Source organism: Schistocerca americana, chromosome 9, assembly GCF_021461395.2.
Source record: "Schistocerca americana isolate TAMUIC-IGC-003095 chromosome 9, iqSchAmer2.1, whole genome shotgun sequence".
NCBI lineage: Eukaryota > Metazoa > Arthropoda > Insecta > Orthoptera > Acrididae > Schistocerca > Schistocerca americana.
Window position 1 is genome coordinate 212,007,250 of NC_060127.1, and position 8,292 is coordinate 212,015,541.

Sequence of the window (8,292 nt, forward strand, 5' to 3'; positions counted from 1 at the left end):
GGCCAGTGTAGGAGATCGCTCCCCACACCATGATGCCGGGTGTTGGCCCTGTGTGCCTCGGTCGTATGCAGTCCTGATTGTGGCGCTCACCTGCACGGCGCCAAACACGCATACGACCATCATTGGCACCAAGGCAGAAGCGACTCTCATCGCTGAAGACGACACGTCTCCATTCGTCCCTCCATTCACGCCTGTCGCGACACCACTGGAGGCGGGCTGCACGATGTTGGGGCGTGAGCAGAAGACGGCCTAACGGTGTGCGGGACCGTAGCCCAGCTTCATGGAGACGGTTGCGAATGCTCCTCGCCGATACCCCAGGAGCAACAGTGTCCCTAATTTGCTGGGAAGTGGCGGTGCGGTCCCCTACGGCACTGCGTAGGATCCTACGGTCTTGGCGTGCATCCGTGCGTCGCTGCGGTCCGGTCCCAGGTCGACGGGCACGTGCACCTTCCGCCGACCACTGGCGACAACATCGATGTACTGTGGAGACCTCACCCCCCACGTGTTGAGCAATTCGGCGGTACGTCCACCCGGCCTCCCGCATGCCCACTATACGCCCTCGCTCAAAGTCCGTCAACTGCACATACGGTTCACGTCCACGCTGTCGCGGCATGCTACCAGTGTTAAAGACTGCGATGGAGCTCCGTATGCCACGGCAAACTGGCTGACACTGACGGCGGCGGTGCACAAATGCTGCGCAGCTAGCGCCATTCGACGGCCAACACCGCGGTTCCTGGTGTGTCCGCTGTGCCGTGCGTGTGATCATTGCTTGTACAGCCCTCTCGCAGTGTCCGGAGCAAGTATGGTGGGTCTGACACACCGGTGTCAATGTGTTCTTTTTTCCATTTCCAGGAGTGTATATTACCATGATCCGACAAGTGTCTACAGGTGTAATGCATCACAGTAAGTCTATTGTTCATAGAATTTCGTCTGGTGAGAAATCTTTCTCATCTTGGATCGTTTACTGCTTAATCACTCAATTAGAGTAATTTGTTGACACAAACACAACTAAAGATATTTACAAGTATCTGGCAATAAAGGATCAATAATGGTATGGAAGAGAAATGTTAATAATTAGCGTCTAACTGCATTTGTTGATTTTAGTGATTGATGGCATTGCATTAATATGATTAAGCTGGCGAATAAATAAATGTTTTTCCAGAGTATCATATTGTTAGTTGATAGCTATTCCCACTGAATCTTCTTTAGTTCGAGAATAATATTACTACACAAGGTGCCAAACTTTCAGGAAACTTTTCTGACATATAGAGGAAGAAAATGTTATATTGGCAGTGATCTGGAAACGCTTTATTTCTGCTTGTATACTAGAGGTGAGTTTCTGCAACTCTTTAACATCTTAATCATTACTCTGAAACGAAAGCTCATCGGTGAGCAGCACATTTGCACTAAAGTGAGGTTTGACACATTGTTGAATGAACCATTCGCAGAAGTGTACCTGTGCAGTAGAGCCAACTGCTGATGGTGTCTGCACATGCTGGACCTGGTAAGGATATGACAGATTCTCTTGTAACACCGACCAGTCAGTCATGTGATAAACATTACTTGTCGCAGCTAATTGTCTTACGCCGACTTTCAGGTAATCGTCAATTGTGCCAAGAAATTTCTCCTCTATTTGAGGTGTCTTCGTCCTTCTAGGCCTTTTCTAGCCCTGAGTAGTAGGCTTAAACGTCCCAGGCTCCCTAAGACGATGATCAGTTATGAGGACATGATGAAAAATAATGCCTCCAAATCTTTTATGTGAATACTCTTAAAGCGTTGTGAATAAAACACCTTATTAACATACTGCATCTTTATTCTTCGTGTCTACATACTTATTTTTCAAGACATCAAGGCGACGAACACATTTCTCCCAATGATAGACCAGATTTTATACCGTCGCTGTAGAATGTTTGACTTCCCTGACGGAGCCGCAACCTTACCTTTTCTTTGCACCGCTTCATCAATATCGAAATGAAGTCCTCGAAGGTGTTCTTTTAAGTTCTGGAAGCAGATGAACATTGCTTGGGGCCAAGTCGGGACAGTATGGAGGACGATCGACGACAATGCCGCGGCTTTGGATTGTTGCAGATGTCACATCGATGGCTGGTGTGTGGCCTGGCTAGGGCTGGCAAGTGATAATGGTGCGCTGCTGTGTTCGATACAGTATCGATTCTGTTCGAACAATTACATGACGTTTTACTGTTGCGGCGTGAGTGCAAGGGATAGGCAAGAAACTACGAACTAGCCACAACAACAAACTATGGCTGACCGAGCGAGGTGGCGCAGTGGTTAGGACATGGGACTCTCATTCGGGAGGGCGACGGTTCTAGCGCGCGTCCGGCCATACTGATTTAAGTTTCAAGTGATGTCCCTAAATCGCTTCTGGCAAATGCTGGGATGATTCCTTTCAAACTGCATGGCCGACTTCCTCCCCCATCCTTCCCTAAATTGATGTGACCGATGACCTCACCGTGTGGTCCCTTCCCTCGAATCAACCAACCGACCAAATAACGGCTCTGCTTAAAATTTGACAATTTCGCGAAACTCAGAAGGAAATAAGACAAAATCTTAACACTGCGCAACCTCGTGTTGTATTTGAATAGCGTTTTGGTATGATTTCTTATGAAATATTGTTATGTGTGCGTATACATACATTCATGCAGATTTCTAAACAAAGGCAACAGGCAAAACCGATAATGTAGTCCTCTGAAGAAGTTGCTTGACTAATCCCAGTACAACATTTTATTTGTATATCAGAGACTAATGATTTGCCAAATTAGCTGCAAAAAACATTCTGTATAAATACCATTAAAAATCGCGTGAAAGATTTAATAATCAGTTCGAAAAGAAGATGCAGCATTAAGATGAAATGAGGGAGAAAAGTAATCAAGAACTAAATGACCAACGAACGAAATAAAAAGCACTCCGTCTTCAGGCCACGAGTGGGCTACCGGGACCATCCGACCACCGTGTCATCCTCAGAGGAGGATGCGGATAGGAGGGGCGTGGGGTCAGCACACCGCTCTCCCGGCCGTTATGATGGTATTCTTGACCGAAGCCGCTACTATTCGGTCGAGTAGCTCCTCAATTGGCATCACGTGGCTGAGTGCACCCCGAAAAATGGCATCAGCGCGTGGTGGCTGGATGGTCACCCATCCAAGGGCCGGCCACGTCCAACAGCGCTTAACTTCAGTGATCTGACGGGAACGGGTGTATCCACTGCGGCAAGGCCGTTGCCCAACAAACGAAATACATCGTGGTGAACTGCCTGTAATTGTTGTCGCGAGAATACAAGACCCAACTTGAATGAGATTTTCACTCTGCACCTGGGCTCGGACTGATACGAAACTTCCTGGCAGGTTAAAACTGTGTGCCACACCGAGACTCGAACAGGACCTTTGCCTTTCGCTGAGCTACCTAAGCACGACTCACCCCCTCCTCCCCCCCCCCACCCCACCCCCGCACCACCCTCCTCACAGCTTCAGTTCTGCCAGTACCTCGTCTCCTACCTTCCAAACTCCACAGAAGCTCTTCTGCGAGCCTTACAGAACTAGCTCTCCTGGATGAAAGGATATTGCGGAGACATTGAGAATTGAATCTGTAAGGACGGGTCGTACATCGTGCTTGGGTAGCTCAGATGGTAGAGCACTCGCCGGCGAAAGGCAAAGGTCCCGAGTTCGAGTCTCGATCTGGCTCACAGTTGTAATCTGCAAGGAAGTTTCAAGACTCAACTTGGAGGCAGTACCATCAGATGTTACTAGACCACAGGACGAACGAAAGTTTGAGAGTTGGCCAGGTTCAAATTTAGACTCTATTAGTTATCCATTAGTTTCCAGTCTTACATATGGCCTGCATCCTAGATGTTAGTCTGTATTTCACAGTTCTTTTTGCTATTATCATCCATATAGGATTCAGGTTAGGATTCTGTAAAGGCTAGTCCATTACAGGGATGTTACTGTCGTGTAACCACTATGCCACAGGCCGAGCATTATGTACAGGTGCTCGATCGTGTTGAAAGATGCCATCGCCATCCCCAAATTGCTCTTCAACAGTGGGAAGCAAGAAGGTCCTCCAAACATCAATGTAGGCCTGTGATGCGATAGAGACACGCAAAATAACAAGGGGCGCAAGGCTCTACATGATAAACATGACCACACTGTAACACCATCGCCTCCGAATTTTACTGTTGGCACTACACACGCTGGCAGATGACGTTCACCGGGCATTCGCCAGACCCACACCCTGCCATCGGATCGCCACATTCTGAACCGTGATCCGTCACTCCACACAACATTTTTTCACTGTTCAATCGTCCAATGTTTACGCTCCTTACACCACACGACGCATCGTTTGGCACTTACCGGCGTGACTTGTGGTTTATGAGCAGCCGCTCGACCATTAAATCCAAGTTTTCTCATCTCCCGCCTGACTGTCATACTGCTTGCAGTGGATACTGGTGCAGTTTGGAATTCCCGTGTGATGGTCTGGATACATGTCTGCCTATTACGCGTTACGACCCTCTTCAACTGTCGGCGGTCTCTGTCAGTCAACAGACGAGGTCGGCCTGTACGCTTTTGTGCTGTGCGTGTCCCTTCACGTTTCCACTTGACTATCACATCGGAAACAGTGGACCTAGGCATGCTTAGGAGTGTGGAAATCTCTCGTACAGACGTGTGACGCGAGTGACACCTAACCGCCTGACGACGTTCGTGAGTTGCGCGGAGCGCCCCACTCTGCTCTCCCACAACATCTAATGACTACTGAGGTCGCTGATATGGAGTACCTCGCACTAGGTGGCAGCACAATGCGCCTTAATATGGAAAACGTAAGTTTTTGGGGGTGTCCGGATACTTTTGATCACATAGTGTAGTCAAGAACGCTAAGACTGGTCCTGGACATAGTACCAACACCAGTAACTAGGTCGCGGGCTAATCAAAAGATCGAACGGAAGCCGAAATTTCCCGAACCGTGACGTAAAATGTTCCAACAGTTAGTCGTGTTGAAACACAGCACTATGCCTGGCATTGTTATGCTGATAGATAGGGTACTCCAAATGTAGGGGAACTCTTTTGCAGTTAGAAACTCGACTGCAGCACGCGGTTTCTCACGCGGCAACACAGTTACGTTACACGCTGCCATGTTACAGCTATAAATCGGAGCTCTCTGGCGGCAGAGGGTTGCAAATTGGGTCAGCAAAGAAGGAAAGTAGACAGAGTAATATGCATCACATTTAATACCTCAACCGGCATTGAGAACAGAATAAGTTTAGAGGCATTACCTTCCAGCTTGCCCTCGTATTTCTAACGTCCTCCTGTTGGGGCACTGTCGTTCTGAAAATCCCTCCCAATACATGTGTTGAGCGCCTCAGGTATTACCCTCAGCTAATCCATTCAGCATCTGACTATTTCTCCACTCCATTGCACTATACCGGAAATTAAGTCAGTGATCGCTATGGTCGCAGGTTCGAATCCTGCCTCGGGCATGGATGTGTGTGATGTCCTTAGGTTAGTTCGGTTTAAGTAGTTCTAAGTCTAGGGGACTGATGGCCTCAGAAGTTAAGTCCGATAGTGCTCAGAGCCATTTGAACCATAAGTCAGTGATGAACACTAAACAGTTGATGCTACACGCTTGATGCCAGTACAGGAATGTCACAATTACCTTCTTTCAATTGGCAACACTGGCAATGTCCAAATAACATATTTTATTCGCCTAGCTGTGAGGAATGTTTCCTGAAAGTTTGGTCATACCTTTTCGTTACACCCTGAAACAAGAAAACTGATAGCGAATTTTAACACATCCTGATGAGCCAAAACATTATGAATGCAGCCCACTGCGAGACTGAATGCCGGCATGTGACTCGGTACTGAAACTGTATATGCACAGTAGAGACGAATTGGAAATGATTCTAGCTATGATATGAAGCTGTAAATGTGGAAAATCTACTGACATAAGGTACTTTGCGTAGGGCAGATTGTTGGAACCTGGCGCCTGTGAACGACAATATCGGAAATGGAGAAGCTGATCGGTTTTTAAGTCCTCAGTCTTCTGATCCGATTCCTTCTCCTGTGAAAACCTTTTCGTCTCACAGTAGCAATTGCACCCTACGTCCTCAATTATTTTCTGATCGTATTCCAATCTCTGTCTTCATCTACAGTTTTTGCCCTCTACAGATCCCTCTAGTACCATAAAAGTTACCCCCTGTCGTCCTAACAGATGTCCTATCATCCAGTCCCTTCTTATTTTCAATGTCTTCCGTGTGTTGCTTTTCTCACCGATTCTTTGGAGAACTTCCTCATTCCTTACCTTGTCAGTTCACCTAATTTTCAACATTCTTCTGTATCACCACATCTCAGATGCTTCTATTCTCTTCTCTTCTCTTCTGGTTTTCCTTCAGCACTCGTCTCACTACCATGCAATAATATGTTCCAAACGTGTTTTCTCAAGTATTTATTCCTCAAGGTAAGACCTATGTTTGATACTAGTCGAGTTCCCTTGGCCAGAAATGTCTTTATCGCCTGTGCTAGTCTGTTTTTACGTACTCGTTGCTCCGTCCGTCATAGATTATTTTGCTCCCTATGTAACACAATTCGTTAACTTCATCTACTTCGTGACTATCACTCCCGATGTTAAACTTCTCGCTGTTCTCATTTCTGCTACTACTCATTACTTTGGTCTTTCTTCGATTTATTCTCAATCCATATTCTGTACTCATTAGACTGTTCATTCCGTTTAAAACGTCAGCAGTCCTTCTTCACTTTCACTGAGAATAGAAAGCTAATCAGCGAATCTTGTCATTGACTTCCTCTCACTTTAATTTTAATCCCACTCTTGAACCTTTTATTTCCGTGATTGCTTCTTCTGTATATAGATTTAACAGTAGGGGAGAAAGACTACATCCGTGACTTATAACCTTTTTGATCTGAGTACATCGTTCTTCGTCTTTCCGGCTTATTGTTTCTTGTTTGTTGGTTCTCGTACATATTGTATATTACCCACTTTTCCCTTTAGCTTACCCCTATTTTTCTCAAAATTTCAAGCATCTTACACAATTTGACATTACTTTTTTCCACATCGACAAGTCCTATAAACGAGTCTCGATTTTTCTTCAGTTCTGCTTCCATTACCAACCGCAACATCAGAACTGCCTCTTTGGTGAATTTACCTTTCCTAAAGCCAAACTGATAGTCATCTAACAGATCCTGAATTTTCTTTTCAATTCTTCTGTATATTAATCTTGTAAGCAAGTTGGATTCATGAGCTGTTAAGATGATCGTGCGATAAATCTCGCACTTGTCGGCTCTTGCTATGTTCGGAATTATGCACGTGATGTTTTTCCGGAAGTCTGACGCTATGTCACACATCTCATACATTCTACACACCAACATGAATAGCCGTTTAGTTGCCACTTCCTTCAATGATTTTACAAATTATAATGGAATGATATCTATCCCTTCTGCCTTACTTGATCTTTTCCAAAGTCCTTCTAAATTCTGATTCTAATACTGGATCACCCATCTCTTCCCTGTCGACTCATCTTTCTTCTTCCATCACATCAGATAAGCCTTCCGACTCATAGATGCCCTCAGCACACTCTTTCCACCTATTCGCTCTCTGCATTTAACAGTGGAATTCCCGTTACATTCTTATGTTACCACCCTTGCTTTCAATTTCACCGATGGTGACTTTCCAATGTTCAAAATTCGTCCTTCCAACAATCATTTATTTTTCCATCTCTTCTCATTTTTCATGCAGCCGTTTTCCCTTAGCTTCCCTGCACTTCCTATTTATTTCGTTCCTAAACGACCTATATTTCTGTCTTCCTTAATTTCCCTGAACATTTTTGTACTTCTTCCTTTTTTCGAACAGCTGAAGTATTTCATCTGTTACCCATTGTTTCTTCAAAGTGGTCTTCCTTGTACTTGTGGTGCTCTTTCCAACTTCTGTGATTGTCCTCTTTAGAGATGTCCGTACCTCTTCAGCTGTACTGCCTACTGAGCTACTCATTACAGCCTCATCATTTCTTAGTACTTCCGTATCCCACTTCTTTGCGCACTTCCTGATTAGTCTCTTAAGCTTCAACCTACTCCTCATCATTACTAAATTGTAATCTGAGTCTGTATCTGCTCCTGGGTACGCCTTACAATCGAATATCTGATTTCAGGATCTCTGCCTGACCGTGACGTAATCTAACTAAAATCTTCCCGTACCTCCCAGCCGTTTCCAAGTGTACTTCCTTCCCTTGTGACTCTTGAACAGAGCATTCACTATTACTAAGTGATATTTATTGCAGAA